This window comes from Dendropsophus ebraccatus, chromosome 2, assembly GCF_027789765.1.
Source record: "Dendropsophus ebraccatus isolate aDenEbr1 chromosome 2, aDenEbr1.pat, whole genome shotgun sequence".
NCBI lineage: Eukaryota > Metazoa > Chordata > Amphibia > Anura > Hylidae > Dendropsophus > Dendropsophus ebraccatus.
The window spans coordinates 153,620,968-153,645,479 of NC_091455.1; the positions used below are offsets into that span (position 1 = coordinate 153,620,968).

The window sequence follows — 24,512 nt, forward strand, 5'->3', positions numbered from 1 at the left end:
CGCGCGCATCCCAGAGCTCCCTGCGCGCCGGAACCGGACGTCAGGGCCCAAAGCGCGCAGGGAGCTCTGGGATGCGTGCGCTGCCTGGGATAAGACGCGACACCCCCGGCAGCCGCGCAGCAGCCGGGGGAAGACGGAGTCGGACTCTTGTGAGCGCAAGCAAAACAATGCTTGCGGTCACAAGAGTGATTGATCGGGAGGGCCTTGCGGGCCCCCCTTTGTGGCGGGCCCGGTTGCGGCGGCGACCCCCGCGACCACGGTAGTTACGCCACTGGGTGGGAGCATTTCAAAGAAAATGAGTTTGGCAATGCTCCTATTAAGGACCAGGGATGGTTGGTTCGAGAGGCTGTATTTTCCCTTTCTTTCAAGGGTTTGTGGGATGGAAAGCTTCACACTTTCCCGTGAAGATGTGAACATGGCTGTCAATGCTGCTGGTGGTGCTGCTACTGCTGCTACATCTTCCATTTGAGGAAGAACAGGTGGGCCTGTCACTTGACTGCAGAAGCAGAAGAGGGAGCCTCAAATGTTTGTTGGCTTTCCTGGTGTCTGATGCACTGCAGCTCAGGCTTGGCATTCAGGTGCCCTAGCATGTCATCAGACTCTTGAGAAAGGAACTGGAGCGGTTCCGAAACGCTTTGAGTCTTTTAATAAATTTTATACATATGGGGGAGATTTATCAAACATGGTGTAAAGTGAAACTGGCTCAGTTGCCCCTAGCAACCAATCAGATTCCACTTTTCATTATTCACAGACTCTTTGGAAAATGAAAGGTGGAATCTGATTGGTTGCTAGGGGCAACTGAGCCAGTTTCACTTTACACCATGTTTGATAAATCTCCCCCATATTTTTTAGTTTTATTTTTTTGTTGGACCTGCGCCCTCACACCCGTGTGTTTGTGGTTGGAGGAATCATTGCTCTAGCATGTTTGAGGTTTTGAGGTTATAACATTAACACCTCGGCTAAGGACCTGGTGGCACAGCATGCAAACGACCTGTGTCTTGTCCTTACCCATTTCATAGAAAAAAATGTCAAGCTGCAGAGTTTCTATGAACTGTATGCACTCTATCCCTTGGCGCGTTTGCCACAACCAGTCGAGGTACTAGCCACAGGCCTTCTGCTGGAATTTTGCCCCTGCTCCCTCTTCTGTTCTGTTTCTCGGTTTGGCTGACCTCTTTCTCTGGAGTGTCAAGCCCTCCAGTCCATGTGGTGTGTAGCACTTCATGTTCACCCCTCAGGTCATTTTCCACCCAATCCTTAACATTGTCCTCCATGACTGTCTCCACACAGCTGAATGTGTCATCATCTGGCAGTTGTGTTTCATCATGGTCTGACACGTCAGGTGCCTGTCCCCTGCCCATTTGCACTACTCTTACCCCGTTATCATCCTCTATAAGGCTACGTTCACACAGAGCAAAAGGGGCGGATTAGGCGAGGAAATATTTCCGCCTGAAATCAACTGACGCTGAATTCAGAGCAGAATATAAGCAGAATGCAAGCAGAATCCCTGCGTATTCAGCTAGGAAAGTGTTCAGCTCGTAATCAGCTCTTGACAAATTCAGCGCGGAATACTCGAGGAATCCGCGCTGAATCCGCATGCATTCAGCGCTGAAATTCAGCGAGTATTTGGCGAGTAAACTAGACTATACCAGAATATATACTAGAATCCTCTTCCCCCCCTTTTTTCCCCATTTCCGCGCTGATTCAGCGCGTAATTTCCGCTTGTATTACCCTTGTATTCCGCGCTGAATACGCGCGTATTCCGCGCTGAAACAGAAAATTAGAGCCCCATTGGTTTGTATAGGCTTCCGCTAGCGGATTAGTTCAGTGCGGAAATTCCACTGTGTGAACTGCAGAGCAGAATTTCCATTCAACACAATGGAAATTAGCTCTGCACCTATTTTAACGGCTGAAATTTCAGCGCAGAAATTCAGTTGCTTTTGCTCTGTGTGAACGAGCCCTAAGTGGTTGGGCTTTAGTGCATTGCAGGTGTTCAACTGGATCAGCTGCAAGGAACACTAAATCTAAGGGAGCAGAATCCTCAAAGAGCAATAGTAATTGCTCCATCCCCTGGGGCTCACAGTGTTTAAAAGATTTGCAAGGGGTTGAGGCAGTGGGGTCAGTGATTTCACAAGAACAGATGGAAGACAACCCTGTGGAGGCCTGTGGAGTGCCATGAAATCAACAAAAACATACACTTGATCTTGATCTTGACTCACCATTTGCTGGCCAATATTGGGGCCTATAAAGTGACGCTGTAATCCCTGCTGCCTGCTTGCATTAGAGGAAGGAGTTATATTTTCTATTGTTGCAGGCACAGATCCCACATCCGCTCCCTACAACAGCAAGAGCTCCATCATTACAGCAGCAGCACCATGGCCACATCCCTTCTCTGTGCCTTTTTCATGACTCTCTGACGAAGCGGTGCGAAACGGCGTTGGAGTGTGAGGTGGGTGACAAGCGGACTGGGACTTATAGTACATACCAGTAATAGTAAGCTGCATACTGATTTACTTGCTTGTATATGCACTGTTCTGAGCAGCGTATTGTAGCAGCAAGCACTTTCACTTTATTTATTTGCACCTTATGCTGTAGTAATGTTTACATATGCTCTACTATAGTATTTAGATGGATGCATTGTCACTTCAACAACCTGTCCCAGCAACCTGGTCCCCCGCATCCCCAGGTCTTGTTTTTAAATGTTGTATGTGTTTTTTTTTTATTAATACAATAAAATTGATGAATTGATGTAGATACCATCTGGTTTAGATTTTTTTTTTTTCCTTTTCTCCTATTGGGGTGATTTGATTGGTAGTGGATTAACCCCTTAAGGGCAAAGCCTATTTTCGTTTTTGCGCTTTTGCTTATTCCATTTTAAGTTTAAAAGTCCATAGCGCTTGCATTTTTTCATCTAGAGACGTATATGAGCGCTTATTTTTTGTGAAACCAATTGTACTTTGCAATGACAGGCATTATTTTTCCATAACATATGCTGCGAAACCGGAAAAAAATCATTTGCGCTGTCAAATTGAAAAAAAAACGAATTTGTTTTGATTTCGGGGAGTTTTGCATTTACGCCGTCCGTCCTATGGTAAAACTGACTTGTTATGCATGTTCCTCAAGTCGTTACGATTACTATGATATATAACATGTATAACTTATATTGTATCGGATGGCCTGTAAAAAATTCAAACCATTGTTAACAAATATACGTTCCTTAAAATCGCTCCATTCCCAGGCTTATAGCGCTTTTATCCTTTGGTCTATGGGGCTGTGTGAGGTGTCAGTTTTTGCGCCATGATGTGTTCTTTCTATCGTTACCTTGATTGCGCATATTTGACTTTTTTATAAAATTTTTTCTGGATTTGATGCGACCAAAAATGCGCAATTTTGCACTTTGGAATTTTTTTGCGCTGACGCCGTTTACCGTGCGAGATCAGGAATGTGATTAATTAATAGTTCGGGCGATTACGCGCGCGGCGATACTAAATATGTTTATTTATTTATTAATTTATATTTATAAAATGGGAAAAGGGGGGTGATTTGGACTTTTATTAGGGGAGGGGATTTTTTATTAATAAAAACACTTTTTTTTTTACTTTTTTTTTTACTGTAACTAGAAGCCCCCCTGGGGGACTTGTATATAGACAGCACTGATCTCTCATAGAGATCAATGCTGTGTATATACACAGCAAAGATCGATTAGATCGGTCATAGATTAAAATTGGACAAAGTCGCGGGCCAACCATAATATTTAATGAAGATTGCATGCAGCGTTTCTGGCACTGTCAGAGCAGCATGCGGCGTTCCTGGCACTGCCTATCCTAAAGTAATTTTCCAACATGAAAGTTACCCATTATATCCCTCAAGCAGTAGGTAACCCCATAATTGTGCCCCATTAAGAAGCAACCCCACATACTAGCCATGCCTACTATTAGAGACCTACATAGTAGGCAGCCCTCCCGATAGTGTCCCAAATAGTAACCAGCCCCCAATAGTGTCTTATATAGTAGCCAGCCCACCCAATAGTGTCTTATATAGTAGCCAGCCCTCCTAGGTGCCCAATATAGTAGCCAGCCCTCCTAATAGTGTCTTATATAGTACCCAGCCCTCCCAATAGTGTCTTATATAGTAGCCAGTCCTCCCAATAGTGTCTTATATAGTAGCCAGCCATCCCCAATTGTGTCTTATATAGAAGCCAATCCCTAAAATAGTCTCTTATATAGTAGTCAGCCCACCTCAATAGTTTTTTTTTATAGTAGTCAGCCCTCTCCAGTAGTCTTATATAGTAGCCAGCCCTCCCCAACAGTCTCTTATGTAGAAGCCAGTCCTAAAATAGTAGCCAGCCCCTACTGTAGTTGTTCATGACTGCCCCCTTAGCTTGGACTCACCCTTCCTGCGGCTCCAGAGGCTGCAGGAGGCGCCCATCGGGGGATGCGTGCGATATCTTCACCACATTGCCAGCGTTGGGGCACTACTGAGATACTTCTAGGCCATGGGCTAAAAACTATAATTATAATTTGGGTGGGTCAAGCAGCTCTACAGACCACTGATATTATAATCTGCTGCAACGTCAGGTGGGCCAAATTTAACACAGCAATGAAAAACCATGGTGGGCTAAACATAATGGCACCACGGGCCAGAGTTGGACAGGACTGTCATGGAGCTAATATCAGACTCCCCTCCTCCAAGCTGGGCTGCCCTGCTCTGTTCTGCTTCTGTCCATAAGATGGCCAACATGGAGGAGCATGTGACCATGCAACGCCCCCTGTGTCCTCCATAGGCCTATACAGGCTCAGTGGTGGACACTGGGGGGGGGGCTCCTCCATGTCGGCCATTTTATGGACAGGAAGACCTAAGAGCAGGGCAGTACAGCCTGGAGGAGGGGAGTCTGATTTTAGCTGTATGAGGTACACAGGGAGCCTCTGTTAGTAAAGACAGTACAGTTACCAATACTGTACACTGAATCATTTTACTATAAAGTGGCCAACCCCTTGAAGAAAAAAAATTAACTCTGCCTTTGGCATTGCCTTGCCAGCATTGCCTGCATTTCTGCAAGCTCAAGTTGCAGTGCGTAATCGCCCAAATTATTAATTTATTTCATTCCTGATCTCGCACGGAAAACAGCGTAAGCGTTAAAAAAGTGGAAAGTGCATTTTTGGTCGCATCAAATGCAGAAAAGTTGTAATAAAAAGAGATCAAAAAGTCGCATATGTGCAATCAAGATACTGTTAGAATGAAAACATCATGGCGCAAAAAAATGACACCTCACACAGCCCCATAGACTAAAGGATAAAAGCGCTATAAGCCTGGGAATGGAGCGATTTTAAGGAACATAATTATGTTAACAATGGTTTGAATTTTTTACAGGCCATCAGATAAAAGAAAAGTTATACATGTTACATGTCGTTGTAATCGTAACGGCTTGAGGAACATATATAACTAGTCAGTTTTACCCCAGGGCGAACGGCGTAAAAACAAAAATCCTCCCCCCTCCTCCCTCCTCCCTCCTCCCTCCTCCCTCCTCCCTCCTCACTCTTCCGATCTAGCCTCTTCCCTCCTCCCTCCTCCCTCCTCCCTCTTCCCTCTTCCCTCCTCCCTCTTCCCTCCTCCCTCCTCCCTCTAAGAAATTTACGTTTAAAGACCCCGAATTTCCCATAGAAAATAATGGCCCATTGCAAATAATGGCCACACTCTAACCGCTGACAGCCACATATGCAAATAGCTGAAATATAGCAGCGAATAGGAACTCTAAGGTCTCGTCATGCACTCGCTAAGCACTGATCTTTACCATTATAAGTACTCAGATCGCCCTTAAAGGAACGCAAGTCGCTCTTAAAGGGACCCAAGTCTCTCTTAAAGGGACGGGAGCCATGTCGCTCTTAAAAGGGACTCAAGTCACTCCAAAAAGGTATGGGAACCATGTCGCTCTTAAAAGGGACCCATGTCGCTAGAGGGACCTGGGTCCCTTTAAGAGCGACCTGGGTCCCTTTAAGAGCGACCTGGGTCCCTTTAAGAGCGACCTGGGTCCCTTTAAGAGCGACCTGGGTCCCTTTAAGAGCGAAATGGGTCCCTTTAAGAGCGACCTGGGTCCCATTAAGAGCTAAATATGTCCCATTAAGAGCTAAATATGTCCCTTTAAGAGCTAAATATGTCCCTTTAAGAGCAAAATGGGTCCTTTTAAGAGTTACCTGGGTCCCTTTAAGAGCGAAATATGTCCCTTCAAGAGCGAAATATGTCCCTTTAACCCCTAGACGACCCAGGGCGTATAGTTACACCATGGAAGTCTGTCCCCAGACGACCTAGGGCGTAACTGTACGCCCTGGGTGTTTCTCCCGCTATGAAGCGTGCTCCGGAGCGGAGGGTGCTTCATAGCAGGTGGAGGCTGGCTGCAATCAGCAGTTGGGACATCACCGGCAATGACACACTGCGACTGCGGCGTTTAAGTGTAAGTGACAGGGGGAGTCCCCTGTCACTTACCGATCGGGACCCCTGCAGTGTGACTGCGGGGGTCCCGATCGGTAAAACGGGCCGCCGAAGGTCTCTCACCTGCCTCCGTGCGGTCCGATCGGCGATCTGCTACACTAAGCCTGCACAGGCAGGCTCAATGAGCAGATCGCCGATAACACTGATCAATGCTATGCCTATGGCATAGCATTCATCAGTGTAGAAATCAAACTAATCTATGTAAAAGTCCCCCAAAGGGACTTCAAATGTGTAAAAAAAAAAAAGTTCAAAACACTATTACACTACCCCAAAACCCCTCCCCCAATAAAAGTTGAAATCACCCCCCTTTCCCATTATATAAATAAAACATATAAAAATAAATAAACAAATAAACATATAATATACCGTAGCGTGCGTAATTGTCCGATCAATTAAAATATAACAAGCGTCATTGCGAACGGTAAACGGCGTACACGGAAAGAGGGAAAAAAGTGCGCGGATTACCGATTTTATGTTACATTATATATAAAAAAAATTAATAAAAAGTGATCAAAACGTCCGATCTTCAGAAATATGGTATTAATAAAAACTAGAGATCATGGCGGAAAAAATGACACCCCATACAGCCCCGTAGGTGAAAAAATAAAACCGTTATAAGCGTCACAATAGTCCCATTTTATTTATAATTAATTGCCAAAAAAAAGGATTTCATTTTTAAAAAAAAAATATATAACATTAGAGAATCTGTGTAATCTGCATATGGTTGTGTTCGGACTGACCTATAGAATAATAGTATCATGTCGCTATTACCATATAGTGCATTACGTAGACACAGGAACCCCCCAAACGTTACCATATTGCATTCTATTTTGCGATTTCACCAATTTATATCTTCATAAATAATATATTTGGAATTCCATCATACATGTTATGGTAAAATGATTGACGCCATTACAAAGTACCACTATTCCTGTAACAAATAAGCCCTTACATGGCTTGTAGATAGAAAACTGAGAGTGCTAGAGCTCTTAGAAGGGGAGGAGGGAAAAACGGAAACACTAAGATCAAAATTTGCGTGGTCCACTGGGTCATTTTGGGCCTGGTCCTCAAAGGGTTAAGAGCAAAATATGTCCCTTTAAGAGCAAAATGGGTCCCTTTAAGAGCAAAATGGGTCCCTTTAAGAGCAATCTGGGTCCCTTTAAGAGCAAAATGGGTCCCTTTAAGAGCGACCTGGGTCCCTTTAAGAGCAAAATATGTCCCTTTAAGAGTGAAATATGTCCCTTTAAGAGCAAAATATGTCCCTTTAAGAGCGAAATATGTCCCTTTAAGAGCAAAATGGGACCCTTTAAGAGCAAAATTGGTCCCTTTAAGAGTAAAAATTGGTCCATTTAAGAGCGACCTGGGTCCCTTTAAGAGCGAAATATGTCCCTTTAAGAGCGACCTGGGTCCCTTTTAAGAGCGAAATATGTCCCTTTAAGCGTGAAATTGGTCCCTTTAAGAGCAAAATGGGTCCCTTTAAGAGCGACCTGGGTCCCTTTAAGAGCAAAATGGGTCCCTTTAAGAGCGACCTGGGTCCCTTTAAGAGCAAAATATGTCCGTTTTAGGAGCGAAATATGTCCCTTTAAGAGCAAAATGGGTCCTTTTAAGAGCGACCTGGGTCCCTTTAAGAGCGAAATATGTCCCTTTAGCGAATCGGGTCCCTTTAAGAGCGAAATGGGTCCCTTTAAGAGCGTCCCGGGTCCCTTTAAGAGCGTCCCGGGTCCCTTTAAGAGCGTCCCGGGTCCCTTTAAGAGCGTCCCGGGTCCCTTTAAGAGCGTCCCGGGTCCCTTTAAGAGCGACCCGGGTCCCTTTAAGAGCGACCCGGGTCCCTTTAAGAGCGACCCGGGTCCCTTTAAGAGCGACCCGGGTCCCTTTAAGAGCGACCCGGGTCCCTTTAAGAGCGACCCGGGTCCCTTTAAGAGCGACCCGGGTCCCTTTAAGAGCGACCCGGGTCCCTTTAAGAGCGACCCGGGTCCCTTTAAGAGCGACCCGGGTCCCTTTAAGAGCGACCTGGGTCCCTTTAAGAGCGACCTGGGTCCCTTTAAGAGCGACCTGGGTCCCTTTAAGAGCGACCTGGGTCCCTTTAAGAGCAAAATATGTCCCTTTAAGAGCAAAATATGTCCCTTTAAGAGCAAAATGGGTCCTTTTAAGAGCGACCTGGGTCCCTTTAAGAGCGAAATATGTCCCTTTAGCGAATCGGGTCCCTTTAAGAGCGTCCCGGGTCCCTTTAAGAGCGACCTGGGTCCCTTTAAGAGCGAAATATGTCCCTTTAAGAGCGACCTGGGTCCCTTTAAGAGCGAAATATGTCCCTTTAGCGAATCGGGTCCCTTTAAGAGCGTCCCGGGTCCCTTTAAGAGCGACCTGGGTCCCTTTAAGAGCGAAATATGTCCCTTTAAGAGCGACCTGGGTCCCTTTAAGAGCAAAATTGGTCCCATTAAGAGAGAAATATGTCCCTTTAAGAGCGACCTGGGTCCCTTTAAGAGCAAAATATGTCCCTTTAAGTGCAAAATGGGTCCCTTTAAGAGTGAAATTGGTCCCTTTAAGAGCGACCTGGGTCCCTTTAAGAGCAAAATATGTCCCTTTAAGAGCAAAATGGGTCCTTTCAAGAGCTCCTAAAGGGACCCATGTCACTCCTAAAGGGACGGGAACCAAGTTGCTCTTAAAGGGATGGGACCCAAGTCGCTCTTAAAGGGACGGCACCCAGGATTAAAGTTAAATGGAAGTCACTGGTAAAGGGGCGCTCTTTTCAAGCACTATGTATTTTCCTGGAAATGCAAATCTAGTTTAGCCTGTTATTGCAAAGTACAATTAGTGCACAAAAAATGTGGGCTCATATGGGGTTCTAGGTAAAAAAAAAAAAATGCAACTGCTATGGCCTTTTAAGCACAAGCAGGAAAAAACGGAAGTGAAAAAATCTAAATTGGCTTTGTCTTTAAGGGGTTAAAGGAGTGGTGCGCCGAAAAAATGTTTTCCCCTATTCCCTCCCCACATGACAAGTGCTTTATACTCTGAAAAGCCCCAGAAGCATATATACATACACACACACAATTTTTCAGTGATCAGTAGAGTAGAAACGGAATAGGAATAGGATTTCAGCCCAAACGATTCACCATCAGCAGTGCTAAAGTTGATTAAAGATAAATATAATGCCTTTTTTTTGGGGGGGGGGGGGGGGATAGCTGCTGCACCATAGAGGACACCATCTCCAGCAAGGAGCCCAGACCCTTCCACACCACCTCAAGTGATACAGTAGACCCTAATGGCAGTAATATTAGCCTGAACAACAAACGACACCTGGAGGTGAATTCCTGAGGTGGGGGTAGAAGAGTCTCAGATGTCCAGTGAGGATGGAGTTTTGTAGATGGTATATTGAGCATCCCCCCCAACCACCTAAATCCCTCGCCTTATATACCCTTTTGGACGTGAATATATATATATTTTGATGACCACATATGGTTACACCTAGTACAACTTATATCCCAAAAATGGTATTCTGGCAAAGCTCCAAGTGGATTGGTCAAGCTGGACATGTAGTAACATCTGGTTATGGTCCATACATTGCCCATGTGACCCTCAAGACACAACCACAGGGCCGTTTCTAGTACCGTGCTAGCAGTTAGGGGGCGGCATAATCAGAGCATAATAACAGCAGCAAAAAAAAGTTGGGCGTGGCCAAGGTCGCGGGGGGGGGGGGGCAATGTGGTAGGGGTTAGGAGTGCTCACCTCAGTCAGCTCCACACTTCAGGATGAAGCACGGAGCTGTAAGGGCAGCCTACTGCCAGGGGAAGAGAAGACAGACTGCCCCCTTCCTGCACCACTGCCTGGGCCTGGAGGGGAGGAGGACTGCCCTGCATGTTTTAGGTACGGAAAAGCCCCTCCCCCCTCTCACGGTTGAAGGGGGCAGAGCCAAAGTCGTGGGGGCGGAGCCTCTTTGTCTGGGCGGGGGGGGTGTCATCTACTAGTCCCTGAAAAGTATACAGTATCCCCCACACACACACACCTCTTCTTGTACTATCCAGGCCCTAGTGAGCAGTGTACAGGGGGGTCCTGATACAATATAACCACCCCCACTCCATGTACTACATAGTAACATAGTAAATAAGGTTGAAAGAAGACAAGAGTCCATCAGGTTCAACCTACTGTTCAGGGCCTGGAGCCCATATATGCAGAGGGGTATATAATGCTCACTGTTATACTGTATACTGTTCACTAGGTCCTGAAGGTTACATTGGGGAAGGGTAGGGAGGTCACCCAGCTTTCCCAGCATCTTGTAGGCAGTATAATGGGGTCATCCAGTTTTCCAAGCATCCTATACTTAGTATGATCAGGATCACCCAGCTTTCCCAGGATCCTGTAATCAGTATGATAGAGGTCACCGTATGGGGAGGGGGGCATAAACTACAAATACAGGCCTGCGTGGATGGGCTTAACTGCACACATGGGGGATGCTCGGGGGGGGGGGGGTAACTGCACACATGGGGGATGCTGGGGGGGGGTAACTGCACACATGGGGGATGCAGGGGGGTAACTGCACACATGGCGGATGCTGGGGGGGTAACTGCACACATGGCGGATGCTGGGGGGGTAACTGCACACATGGGGATGCTGGGGGGGTAACTGCACACATGGGTAACTGCACACATGGGGGATACTGGGGGGATTGCACACATGGGGATGCTGGGGGGGGGGTAACTGCACACATGAGGCATGCTGGGGGGGTAACTGCACACATGGGGGATGCTGGGGGGGGGTAACTGCACACATGGGGATGCTGGGGGGGTAACTGCACACATGGGTAACTGCACACATGGGGGATACTGGGGGAGACTGCACACATGGGGATGCTGGGGGGTAACTGCACACATGAGGCATGCTGGGGGGGTAACTGCACACATGGGGGATGCTGGGGGGGGTAACTGCACACATGAGGGATGCTGGGGGAGGTAACTGCACACATGGGGGATGCTGAAGGTAACTGCACACAAAGGGGGATGTGAGGGGGGGGGTAACTGCACACATAGAGGATGCTGGGGGTAACTGCACACATGGGGGATGCTGGGGGGATAACTGCACACATGGGGATGCTGGGGGGGGGTAACTGCACACATGAGGGATGCTGGGGGGAGGTAACTGCACACATGGGGGATGCTGGGGGGGTAACCAGTGGCGTAGCTATAGGGGTCGCCGGGGTCGCCATGGCGACCGGGCCCCTACGCTAGGGGGGCCCGCACGGCCCCCCCTTGCCACTTGTGACACTGTCACTTTAAGCATCCCGAGAAGCTGCGGCCGTGCAACTTCTCGGGATGCACAGATCGCTTTGATGTTCCGCCCGCACAGTGAGCGGGCGGAACATCAAAGCGATCAGAATACAGGAGAAGGACCTGTCAGCGTCCTCCTCCTGTATTCTCTCCCATAGGCTGCCGGCACTTCATACCAGCAGCCTATGGGAGGTCGGGACGTGACAGGCGTGATGATGTGACGTCATCACGCCTGCCGGAAGTCCCGTCCCTGCGGCTCGCAAGATGGAGCCCGAAGAGGAGGAGGAGAGCTGCTGCCTGCAGCTACACAGCGCCGATTAGGTGAGTAGGATGTTTGTTTTTTTAGGGGCACCTCTGGGGGCATTATTAGTATATGGGGGCACCTCTGAGGGCATTATTATTGTATGGGGGCACCTCTGGGGGCATTATTAGTTCTTGGGGGCACCTCTGGGGGCATTATTATTGTATGGGGGCACCTCTGGGGGCATTATTAGTTCATGGGGGCAACTCTGTGGGCGTTATTAGTTCATGGGGGCCACCTCTGGGGGCATTATTAGCTCATGGGGGCACCTCTGGGGGCATTATTAGTTGATGGGGGCAACTCTGGGGGCATTATTAGCTAATGGGGGCACCTCTGGGGGCATTATTAGTATATGGGGGCACCTCTGGGGGCATTATTAGTTGATGGGGGCACCTCTGGGGGCATTATTAGTTCATGGGGGCACCTCTGGGGCATTATTAGTCCATGGGGGCACCTCTGGGGACATTATTAGCTCATGAGGGCACCTCTGGGGGCATTATTAGCTCATGGGGGCACCTCTGGGGCCATTTTTTGTTCATGGGGGCACCTCTGGGGGCATAATTAGCTCATGAGGGCACCTCTGGGGGCATTATTATTGTATGGGGGCACCTCTGGGGGCATTATTATTGTATGGGGGCACCTCTGGGGCCATTATTAGCTCATGGGGGCACAGCAGGGAATCCTACATACAGGGGGCATCCCACATTCCTACTCACTTTACTGCACATTACACCACACAGTGCAGTTACTATGGGAGCCTACAGGAGGGAGGAAGGGAAGGAAGTTGCTAGAAATGTGCAGAGCCTAAATTGTTTGTCTCGCAGGTTCTAAGGGGATGAAACGTATCTGGAAGGAATCATCATGGAGGTCTCGGCCGGATGGAGAGGAAAAGGGAAAGTGACGCCTCAGATCAAAGAAGACATCACCGGTGAGTCACTGTATGACGGTTTTCTTATTTTGTAGAACATCATTTAGTAGGGGCGCCCCGAGGTGGAAAAGGTTGGGAAGCACTGCACTAATCTGTCCCGCTGCACCCGCTGGCACATGCTGTCATCTGATTGGGCCTCTTACCTAATCAGATGACAGCAAGTACCAGCGCCCCCTCCTCCAGACATCTGCCTTGGCGGCCCAAGCTATGTCCTATGGCCGTATCTTTACCGCGTTGAGCTCCAGCTTGTGCTGCATCTACATTATCTGTACTCAGAGATATCACTGCGTTATCTGTGGTGTTACATAGGACTGCAGGGGACATCTACTACATGATCTGTACTCAGAGATATCACTGTGTTATCTGTGGTGTTACATAGGACTGCAGGTGACATCTACTACATTATCTGTACTCAGAGAGATATCACTGTTATCTGTGGTGTTACATAGGACTGCAGGTGACTACTACATTATCTGTACTCAGAGGGATATCACTGTTATCTGTGGTGTTACATAGGACTGCAGGTGATATCAGGTGACTTCTCCAGGTTGCAGAAGTTCAAACTTCATCATGCCCTGCTGACAGTTTATAATGGGAGTTGTAGTTTTGCAGCATGTGGCTCTTCAGGTTGCAGCACTACAACCCCCATCGTTTCCAACTGGCAGTTCATGATGAGAGTTGTAGTTTTTCAGCTGTAGAGTCAAAGATTGGAATACAATGATTAGACAATGACACAGTACAATCCATTATTTATAGGGGGCAGTAGTGCAGTACATGAGGTGGAGGCAGTGACAGGGCATTAGAACATGGTGGCACATTAGAGTAATTGGATATAACGTTAGATAGGACTTTGCCTGATCGGGGGGAGATGGGGGGGCCCCAAGCTAAAATTTTGCACCAGGGCCCATCAGCCTTTAGCTACGCCCCTGGGGGTAACTGCACACATGAGGGATGCTGGGGGGGTAACTGCACACATGGGGGATGCTGGGGGAAGTAACTGCACATATGAGGGATGCTGGGGGGATAACTGCACACATGGGGATGCTGGGGGGGTAATTTCACACATGGGGGATTCTGGGAGGGGGGTAACTGCACACATGGGGATGCTGGGGGAAGTAACTGCACACATGAGGGATGCTGGGGGGGTAACTGCACACATGGGGATGCTGGGGGGGTAACTTCACACATGGGGGGATGCTGGGAGAGGGGTAACTGCACACATGGGGATGCTGGGGGGGGGTAACTGCACACATGGGGGATGCTGGGGGGGTAACTGCACACATGGGGGATGTTTGGAGTAACTGTACACATGAGGGATGCTGGGGGGGTAACTGCACACATGAGGGATGCTGGGGGGGTAACTGCACACATGAGGGATGCTGAGGGGATAACTGCACACATGGAGATTGCGGGGGGGGGGGGGCTTAATTTGCTGACATCGGGTAATGGGGTTTAAAGGGGTTGTTCGGCACTTAAAAACATTTGATATTTTGCTGCAGTAATAGGAATAAGAAGCATAATAAGTGGTGAACTCATATCAGCCGTGACGGCACGCTCAACTAATCACTTACTGAGATGGGACCTCCATGCCACCAGTGATTAGCTGAGCATGCCGTCACCGCTGATACGAGTTCACTACAGAAGGGGCGGTGGTCAGCGCAGGGAAGTGGTAGAGACGCCACAGGAGGACCCTAAATATACAGTATATATACTGTATATATTTTTATCTGAACCTATAATTGGGGGGGGGGGGGGCGCTTTTTTCAAATCCGCCAAAATGACCTAGAAACTGCCCTGCACGACCATATTAGGAATTCCAATCGTACACCATTATGGAGGTCAGAAAACAATAGGTGAAAGTTATACTCAGCGAAACATGAGGGAAGAGAATGAGGCTGGTAACAGGTGTATGTATTATTTGGGATAATAATAATTTGATTCCACTAATGCCAATAATGTAATAGATGGGATTACAGGATATTAGTTTTTTACATATGCTAATTTGTTTTGTTTTATTTTTCAGCTGCAACCGTCATGGAGTCTCTAGGGGAATTTTCACCTGGGCCACTCCAAGATCAGCCATTACCTGTGTCCGGTATGAACAAACCCCTAATCCTTCAAACTTATATATGTCCAAGCACTAGGGATCATTGACACATTCATTTACGTCCTCCTTCTTTTAACGGACATTCTAAACTGAAGGTGTCTGCCTCATCACATCGCATACTGCCATGCGGCTTAAAGGGGTACTCCGTGCGGGAGTTAGTTTTAGGGTATGGCCGGGGAAGGGGTGGAAATAGAGGTCACCTTTAACTTACCGTGCCGCCCCGTTCTCCCGTCCAGCCGCCGCTTCCTGGTCTGAGCTGTAGCTTGAGACGTGACATCTCAAGGCAGCTCAGCCATTCAGCGATCGGAGTGGAGTCCCGCCTTGGCCGCTGAATAGCTGAGCTGAGCCGAGCGGGAGAACGGGGCAGCACGATCCGGGACCCGGCGATGCAACCGGGGAGGTAATTGACCGGCGGCCTCTATTTCCATCCCTTCCTCGGCCATACCCTAAAAATAACCCCCTGCCCGGAGTACCCCTTTAACCAGTAGGAGTAGGAAGATTGTGATTACACTGTTTAGAGCTCTAGTGAGACCACATCTGGAATACTTTACCCAGTTCTTGAGAACTCACCTAAACAAGGATATTGATAAAATAGAACGGGTCTAAAGACAAAGGTGGAGGGTGTCAGGCATAACACCTACCAGGAAAGAATTAAGGATGTGAAGGAAAGAAGAGAAAGGAGGAGACTGATATGAAATCTTTATATATGTTAACCCCTTAGGGACCAAGCCTGTTTGGGCCTTAATGACGAAGCTCATTTTTAAAATCTGACCTGTCTCACTTTATGCGCTTATAGCTCAGTGATGCTTTAACGTATGCTAGCGATTCTGAGATCGTTTTTTCGTAACATATGATACTTTATTTTAGTGGCAAAATTTGGTCACTGTCTTGTGTGTTTTTTGTGAAAAACGTCATAATATAATGAAAATTTTGAAAATTTTGCACTTTACGAACTTTGAAATTCTTTGCTTCTAAAAAAAAAAGGCACATGACAAAAATTAGTTAGTAAGTCACATTATCAATATGTCCTCTTTATTCTGGCTTCATTTTGTAAACATATTTCACTTTTTTAGGGTGTTACGGGGCCTAGAAATGTATCAGCAAATTATAAAATTTTCATGAAATTTCCAAAACTGATTTTTTTAGGGACCAGTTCTTTTTTTAAGTTGATTTAGGAGGCTTGTATACTGGAAACCCCCATAAGTGACCACATTTTGGAAACTAGACACCTTAAGGAATTAATCTAGGGGTATAATGAGCATTTTAACCCTACAGGGGCTGGAGGAAAGTATTCACAATTAGGCCGGAAAAAAATGGAAAATAGAAATTTTCCAATAATATATTTGTTAAGATTAAAGTATCTCATTTTCATAATAAACATGAGAGAAAATGCACCCCAAATTTTGTAACGCAGGTTCTCCTGAGTAGAACGGTACACCAAATGTGGGCATAAACCACTGTGTGGGCACACAGCGGGGCTCAGAAGGGAAGGAGCGGCAATTAGCATTTCCAGTTCAGATATTGCTGAAGAAGTTTCTGAGCTCCAGGTGCGTTTGCAAAGCCCCTGTAGTGTCAGCAGAATAACCCTTCTCCAAAAGTCACCCCATTTAGGAAAGTGCACCCCTCAAAGAATACATCTTGGGGTGTGGTGACCATTTTGACCCCACAGGTATTAGAGGAAAGTATTCAAAAAAAAGACAGTAAAAATGAAAAAATTGAATTTTTCCAATAATATGTTTGTTTAGTTTGAAATTTCTCAATTTCACGAGGAACATGGGAGAAAACTCACCCCAATATATGTAACGCAGGTTCTCCTGAGTAGAACGGTACCCCATATATGGGTATAAACCACTGTTTGGGCACACAGCGGGCCTCAGAAGGAAGGGAGCGGCAATTAGCATTTTCAGTGCATGATTTTTCTGAAGAAGTTTCTGAGCGCCAGGTGCGTTTGCAGAGCCCCTGTAGTGTCAGCAGAATAGAACCCCTCAAAAGTCACCCCATTTTGGAAAGTGCACCCCTCAAAGAATTCATCTTGGGGTTTGGTGACCATTTTGACCCTACAGGTATTAGAGGAAAGAATTCAAAAGAAGACAGTAAAACTGAAAAAATAGAATTTTTCCAATAACATGTTTGTTTAGTTTCAAATTTCTCAATTTCACGAGGAACAGGGGAGAAAACTCACCCCAATATATGTAACGCAGGTACTCCTGAGTAGAACGGTTCCCCATATGTGGGCATAAACCACTGTGTGGGCACACAGAAGGCCTCAGAAGGAAGGGAGCGCCAATTAGCATTTTCAGTGCATGATTTTTCTGAAGAAGTTTCTGAGAGCCAGGTGTGTTTGCAGTGCCCCTGTAATGTCTACAGAATAGAACCCCCCCAAAAGTCACCCCATTTTGGAAAGTACACCCCTCAAGGAATTCATCTTGGGGTGTGGTGAGCATTTTGACCCCACAGGTATTGGAGGAAAGTATTCAAAACTAGACCGTAAAAATGAAAAAAAAAATAATTTTTCCAATAACATGTTTGTTTGGTTTGAAATTTCTCAATTTCACTAGGAACAGGGGAGAAAAAGCACCCCTAAATTTGTAACAGAGGTTCTCCAGAGTACAACGGTACCCCATATGTGGGCATAAACCACTGTATGGGCACACAGCAGGGCTCAGAAGAGAAGGAGTGTCATTTTAGTTACAGGCAATATGTGGGTGTTTACTGGTTATCTGGGGTGGTAATGGACAATCTCGGGGTGTTTACTGGCTATCTGAGGTGGCAACAGGCAATCTGGTGGGGTTATGGGCAATCTGGGGTGGTTACGAGAAGTCTGTGATAATCTGGGGTGGTTACGGTCAATCTGGGGTGGTTACGGTCAATCTGGGGTGGTCACAGGCAATCTGGGGTGGTTACGGGCAATCTGGGGGTGTTAACTGGCTGTATGGGGTGGTTATGGGGTGTTTACTGGCTATATGGGGTGGTTATGGGCAATCTTGGGGTGTTTACTGGCTATCTAGGGGTGGTTACTGGCTATCTGGGGTGGTGGTGGGCAATCTGGGGGTGTTCACTGGCTATCTGGGGTGGTGACGGGCAATCTGGTGGTGTTCACTGACTATCTGGGGTTGCAACGGGCAATCTGGGGTGGTGACGGGAAATCTGGGGTGGTGACGAGCAATCTGGGCTGGTTGCGAGCAATCTGGGCTGGTTGCGAGCAATCTGGGGTGGTTACATGCAATTTGGGGTAGTTACAGGCAGTCTGTGGCAATCTGAGGAAGTTACGGGCAATCTGTGGTGGTTACGGGCTGTCTGGAATGGTTATGGGCTATCTGGGGGGGATACGGGCAATCTGGGGAGATTACGGGCAATCTGGGGAGATTACGGGCAATCTGGGGTAGTGACAGGCAATCTGGGGTGGTGACGGGCAATCTGGGGTGGTGACGGGCAATCTGGGGTGGTTATGGGCTGTCTGGGATGGTTATGGGCTGTCTAGGATGGTTATGGGCTATCTGGGGTGGATACGGGCAATCTGGGGTTGATACGGGCAATCTGGGGAGATTACGGACAATCTGGGGAGATTACAGGCAATCTAGGGTGGTTTCAGGCAATCTGGGGTGGTTACGGGCAATCTGGGGTGGTTACGGGCAATCTGGGGTGGTGACGGGCAATCTGGGGTGGTTACAGGTAATCTGGGGTGGTTACAGGTAATCTGGGGTGGTTACAAGTAATCCAGGGTGGTTACGGGTAATCCAGGGCACTTGACTTTGGTGACAGGCGTAAAAAAGTGCCGGCACCATTTGGAACAAGCGATCAGTGGTATATAGTATATACCACTGATCACTTGTACTGGGACCACACCGGGTGGTCACTGATCATTGCCCCATGCTCTCCGCCACCTCCGGTGGTGGACAGAATGAAGCTTTGATCATTTTTAGGAATCCATCACTGTGAACAGAGTCTGTTCACAGAGATGGCGGCGGCCATCTTGGATCAGATGGCCGCCCTGGGAGGGGAGGGTCAGTGACCAGGTTACTAGGGTTAATTCTGGGGACAGGGGGGGACATGTTCTCATCTCCTCTCACTGTGGATTCACGGTAAGAAGAGATGAAAGCGTTCAGCTGCGCTGGCAATGACTGTTACCGGTGGCCACCGTTATACTGGTAATAACGGCGATCGCCGGTGAGGGGACTTGTCGGGACTGACCCCAAACTCTGCCCCAACCCCTCCGCTACCTCCGGTAGCTGAGAGGAGGGGGCTGCGGGCATTACCGGCGCCGCTGCACTATTCTGCACCATTGCCATAAAGAGCTGATGGCAGCAGAATAGAGCCCATTAGTGATCGCCGTAAAAATCTGTATCGGCGGTCACTAATAACATAATACATGTATTCTCTGGGTCACTACGGTTACGGCGATACCACATTTGTATAGGTTTTTTTAACTATTATCACTTTGGCTCAATAGAAACTATCTTCCTACCAAAAACCCACAAAAACTGTTGCCGCATTTCAAGATCCATAGCGTTCTCATCTTTTGCGCGACAGAGCTGGTTTTGGGCTTATTTATTGCGGGAAGATCTGTAGTTTCTATTGATACCAAGTTTTATATGTATATCACTTTTTGATCTCTTTTATGATGTATTTTCTAAAGTGGATTGATAAAATACAGCTATTCTGGTACTGTTTTTTTATTTTTTTTTTACAGCGTGTGTTGTGCGATATAATTATTGATATAGTTTTATAGATTGGGTCGTTACGGACGTGGCGATACCAAATATGTATAGAATTTGTGTTTTTGATCACTTTTATGTCACGTTTTATTGGGTATAGGGAATGTAATGCATCTTTATTATTGGGGGGGCTGGGGGGGCTGTGTTTGGTGCACATTTTTTTTCACTTTTTTTTACTTTTACACTAGTGTACATTACTGTACACTAGTGTAAAATACTTTGATCACTGATACAATACATTGCAGTACCTGATGTACTGCAATGTATTGTATCATGCCTCATGCTGACAGGCAATAGCCACAGCCACCCCTGTCAGCATGAGGCATCTCCATGGTGACCCCGGGGACCTTCATTAGGACCCCGGGACCACCATGGCGACATTGGGACCCCGGACGGCGCCGCGGGACATCGCGATCGAGTAAGTGACCCACGGCGCCGTCCGGGATCCACCGGGACCCGTTAGATGCCGCTGTCATGGTTTGACAGCGGCATTTAACGGGGTAAACTGCTCCGGGCAGTTACAGGAGGGTGTCAGCGGTCACACTGACCGCTGATCACCCATCCTGCAGCGGGCGGTAATTTATTCTGATGCGCCCGCCGTTAAAAGGCGTACGCATCGGAATAAAGCCCTTTAGTGACCGCCCTGTAAAGGCAGCATGGCGGTCACTAAGGGGTTAAAGAAGTAAATGAGGTTCAAGAGGGAAGTGTTTTTAGGAAACAACTGAACTCAAGAACAAGAGGTTAGTTGGGCGAAAGATCAGAAGCAACATGAGAAAAGATTACTTTACGGAAAGAATAGTAGATCCTTTGAGGAAACTTTCATCAGATGTAGTTAGTAAATCTACAATAGCCTGCCTGGTGTATACATATATCTAACCTAAGATAATAAAAAGGGAAATACTAATAGGGCACTCTAGATGGGTCCAGTGGTCTTTTTCTGATGACAATCTTCTATGTTTGTACATTTCTATATAAAGCCCACACGAAGAGCAAGTTAAAGGGGTAGTGCGGCGTTTCAAAATTATTCACTAAGTAATACACATTACAAAGTTATACAACTTTGGGCTATGTTCACACACCGTTAGAGACCGGCCGTTCCGTCACCCCAGCCGGGTCATGGAACGGTCGGTCTCTGCCCGGATCATCCCGACCGGTACTTAAGTGATGGCTGGATGATCCGTCCGGCCGCGGAACTCTGATTCAGGCGCATCAGCATGCGCCCGCATCAGAGCTTACCATAGCGCAGAGTGAAGCGAGCGGACGGAGCCGCTCACTTCACTGTGTGAACTGACAGGTCTTTCTGCGGCCGGAATTCATTGAATGACATGTCAGTTTTTTGCGGCCCGCATGGGCTCTTGGCCAGAGCGTATACGATGTGTGTACGCTCCGGCCGGGATCCCATTCATCAATAGGCATTTTTCCGCCCTGCAAAACTACGGCCGTAGTATTGCGGCGGGAACTACGGCCGTAGTTGTACGTTGTGTGAACATAGCCTTGTAATGTATGTTATGTATGTGAATGCATTCTGATGAGGAGGACCTCTGTTCCTCGAAACGCGTAAATATTGTGCACTTTTAATAAATATTTTTACTTTATTCAGCCTCTATTTGGAGTCTTTTGGGCAGCGCTAACATTTATGGATTAGCCACGCACCATTTTTGTACCTAGACTAGATGTATGTGAATGGCCCCCTTCCCCGTGTTTCCCCCCACCCACACTAGACCCGGAAGTGTAGTGCTCTATACTCACCTGATTCGTGTCGACCCCCGTCCGCCATCTTGTGACAATGATGTCATCTGCGGGAGGCCGGCCGAACCACTCCCACCGTCCCTCGTGCCGGCCCCCCTCTGCCGCATCATCAGCTGCTCAGTCGGCGATTAGCTGAGCATAACTGTGCTCAGCCAATCGCGGCTGAGCAGCTGATGACGCCGCAGAGGAGGGCTGGTGCGGTCTGGCTGGCCTCCCGAAGATGACATCATTGTCACAAGATGGCGGACGTGGGTCGACACGAATCAGGTGAGTATAGAGCACTACACTTCCGGGTCTAGCGTGGGGGGGGGGGACATGGGGAAGGGGTTCATTTACTAACATAACATACATTACAAAGTTGTATAACTTTGTAATGTGTGTTATTTAGTGAATAGCGCCGCACTACCCCTTTAATCAAGGCAGTGAAAGGGTTGAAAAAATTTTAGTTTTTCATACTAATTATTTAACTTTTTTGTACTTCAACAGAAATACCCACAGACTTTGAATAGGAGGCAGCATGACGGCGCATGTCCACCTGGCTTTATGCAGCTAGTCACTTGCTGAGAAGCCTGCAACTTGAGCTTGCAGAAATGCAGGCAATGTTGGCAAGGCGACGCCAAAGGCAGAGTTAATTTTTTTTTTACTTTTCTTAAAAATTCTATTTTTATTGTTCATAAAAATGTTATTTATGTATGCAGTGTTTGTCTTTATTTTTTCCATTCCTTTTTATCATCTACCATGCAACCTATTTTTCTCACATGCCCAAATCATCCAAGCACATGTTAATAATCATTTAATCCTACAGTACCAGTTGGAGGGCTGTAGGTGTGGAGGAGTCTAATATTGCACAGTTCACAGTTCAGCTTATAGGAATAGAGCTGTAATAACTAGAGATGAGCGAATACGATTCGATCGAGTAGGTATTCGATCGAATATTCCGGTATTTCAAAGATTCAAATTCAATCGAGTAGTGAGGCGAATATGCGGGAAACATTCGAAAGCCCTCCCATCGCAGTTGCCGCTTTTTTTAATCCAGTGACCATGCAGGGAAGCCGTGAGGGACCCTGGGAGTACGCAGGCAGCGCGAAAACGGCGTCTACCCTCATTGGATAGCTGAACCACATGACCTCGAATCTTAAATACTTGGCCCCCGTCTCGACCACAGATGAGCTTTCAACCTAGCCAGGGAAAGATCTTGCAGCAGGGAGATAGGTTAGGGAAATAGGTGCAGAGAGATAGGTTTTAGTAGCATTTTGGTTAGGCAGGCTTACTACAGAACCCAAAAGTCCTTTTCAGGGCTAAGATACAGCGAAAAAGTCCTCTCTGCATCCAAAGCACTTCTCAGTGCTAAGAAATAGATGATATAACAACAGCATCAGCATCATCAGGTGTATTCATTCCAGTACCCTGTGTGTACAAGTGACTTACAGTGTCCCTGTTTAACACCACTAAGGGCATGTTATACATATTGTTCCAGTAGCCCACTAAGGGCACTTGATATATACTGTTTCAGTAGCCCAGTAAAAGGCATGTGATACATATTGTTCCAGTAGCCCAGAAAAAGGCACATCATACATACTGTTCCTGTTCTGCGGACGCACATTGGAATCATGTATGTAACACTTCGCAAAAAATATCAGTCAAATATCAGTGCCTATTCGATTTGAATTCTCGAAGTCGAATATTTCACTACTCGCTTATCTCTAGTAATAACTAAACAAATGCACGTATACAAACGAGATGTATATTTCATAACTGTAAAACAGACGTCTACTATTTCATATTTTTCCTGACGGACAGAGGATGTTTTTCAGCTTATAGGAATAGAGCTGTAATAACTTAACAAATGCATATACACAAATGAGGTGTACATTTAGTTAATGTATAACAGATGTGAGCAGTGAGCACTTTTGGGCACTATGTATGAATTGGAAAATCCAATATGCAGCCTGCAATTCCAAAGATACGTATTGCTGTGGCTGCAATGGTGTCTATGGACAGGAAAATGCTTGTTGCAAATATGCTAGTGTAACCTTGATGAACACCCCATTAATCTCTGTAATATCACTAAAGGCCCTATTCCACGGAACGATATTCGGCCGATATCGGACGTTATGGCCAATAATCGTCCAGTGGAATAAAAGGCAACGATCATCCGACATCGTTCATGTTGGCTGATCGTTGCATTGTTTGTCTTTCAAACATGTTGAAAGACAAAAGACCAGGATAGCAGCGATCTGGCAGCGCCAGTAAGCGGGGAATGAGGAGCAAACGAGCGCTAATAGCGCTCGTTTACTCCTCACTGTAGGCCCATGGAATAGGGCATTTATGTCACTGCCTATCTGTCAGATATCTGTCTGTACAGAAAAGACAATGAGGAGACAATGGCGTCCAGAAAGCTTCATGGGGACTACTCTAAATGGCTGCATGCAGTCAGATGATACACTGTGATAACCGTCTGTACAGCTCAGTGAGTGAGTGAGTGAGGAGACAATGGCGGCCAGAACGCAGCACAGTGATTAATAGAAATGGCAGCATGCAGGCAGACGATGGTACACTGAGATTGCCATCCACACAGCATGAGGAATGAGGAGAAAATGGCGCCCAAATCAGAGCACAGTGACTTTTTTTATGGGATGGTCATGTGCAATGAGCAGCCAATGAGACCCTACACCTCAGAAATGACGTTTCTGCTCTGCACTGATTGGCTAACTTGAACAAACAGTAAAATGTTTGGTTCGAGTTTGAGAAAATCGAGATGTTCAACTCGAACTTAAAGCACAACTCCCATGAAAAACTTTTTTCCAGTAATTGAAGCACATTACAAAGTTATTTAACACTGTAATATACTTCAATCATCTGTATGTCCTCCTTCCCTATCTTTTCCCCCCTCCACCCCCCACCAGGAAGTGTAAGAAACTCCTTCATACCTAATTACTGTCGTCACCAGGCTGCTCTCTCAGCTCCTTCT

The 24,512-nt window shown here is 46.9% G+C and overlaps 1 long non-coding RNA gene across 1 annotated transcript; it reads left to right on the plus strand.

Annotated features, from left to right (window-relative positions):
- The first annotated feature begins 887 nt into the window (after positions 1 to 887).
- On the plus strand, positions 888 to 22,163 carry LOC138784710 (uncharacterized). Its single transcript, XR_011361914.1, has 4 exons — positions 888 to 1,096; positions 2,312 to 2,446; positions 14,994 to 15,065; positions 22,028 to 22,163. It is a non-coding gene; the product is annotated as an uncharacterized lncRNA (long non-coding RNA).
- The last annotated feature ends 2,349 nt before the right edge of the window (positions 22,164 to 24,512 follow it).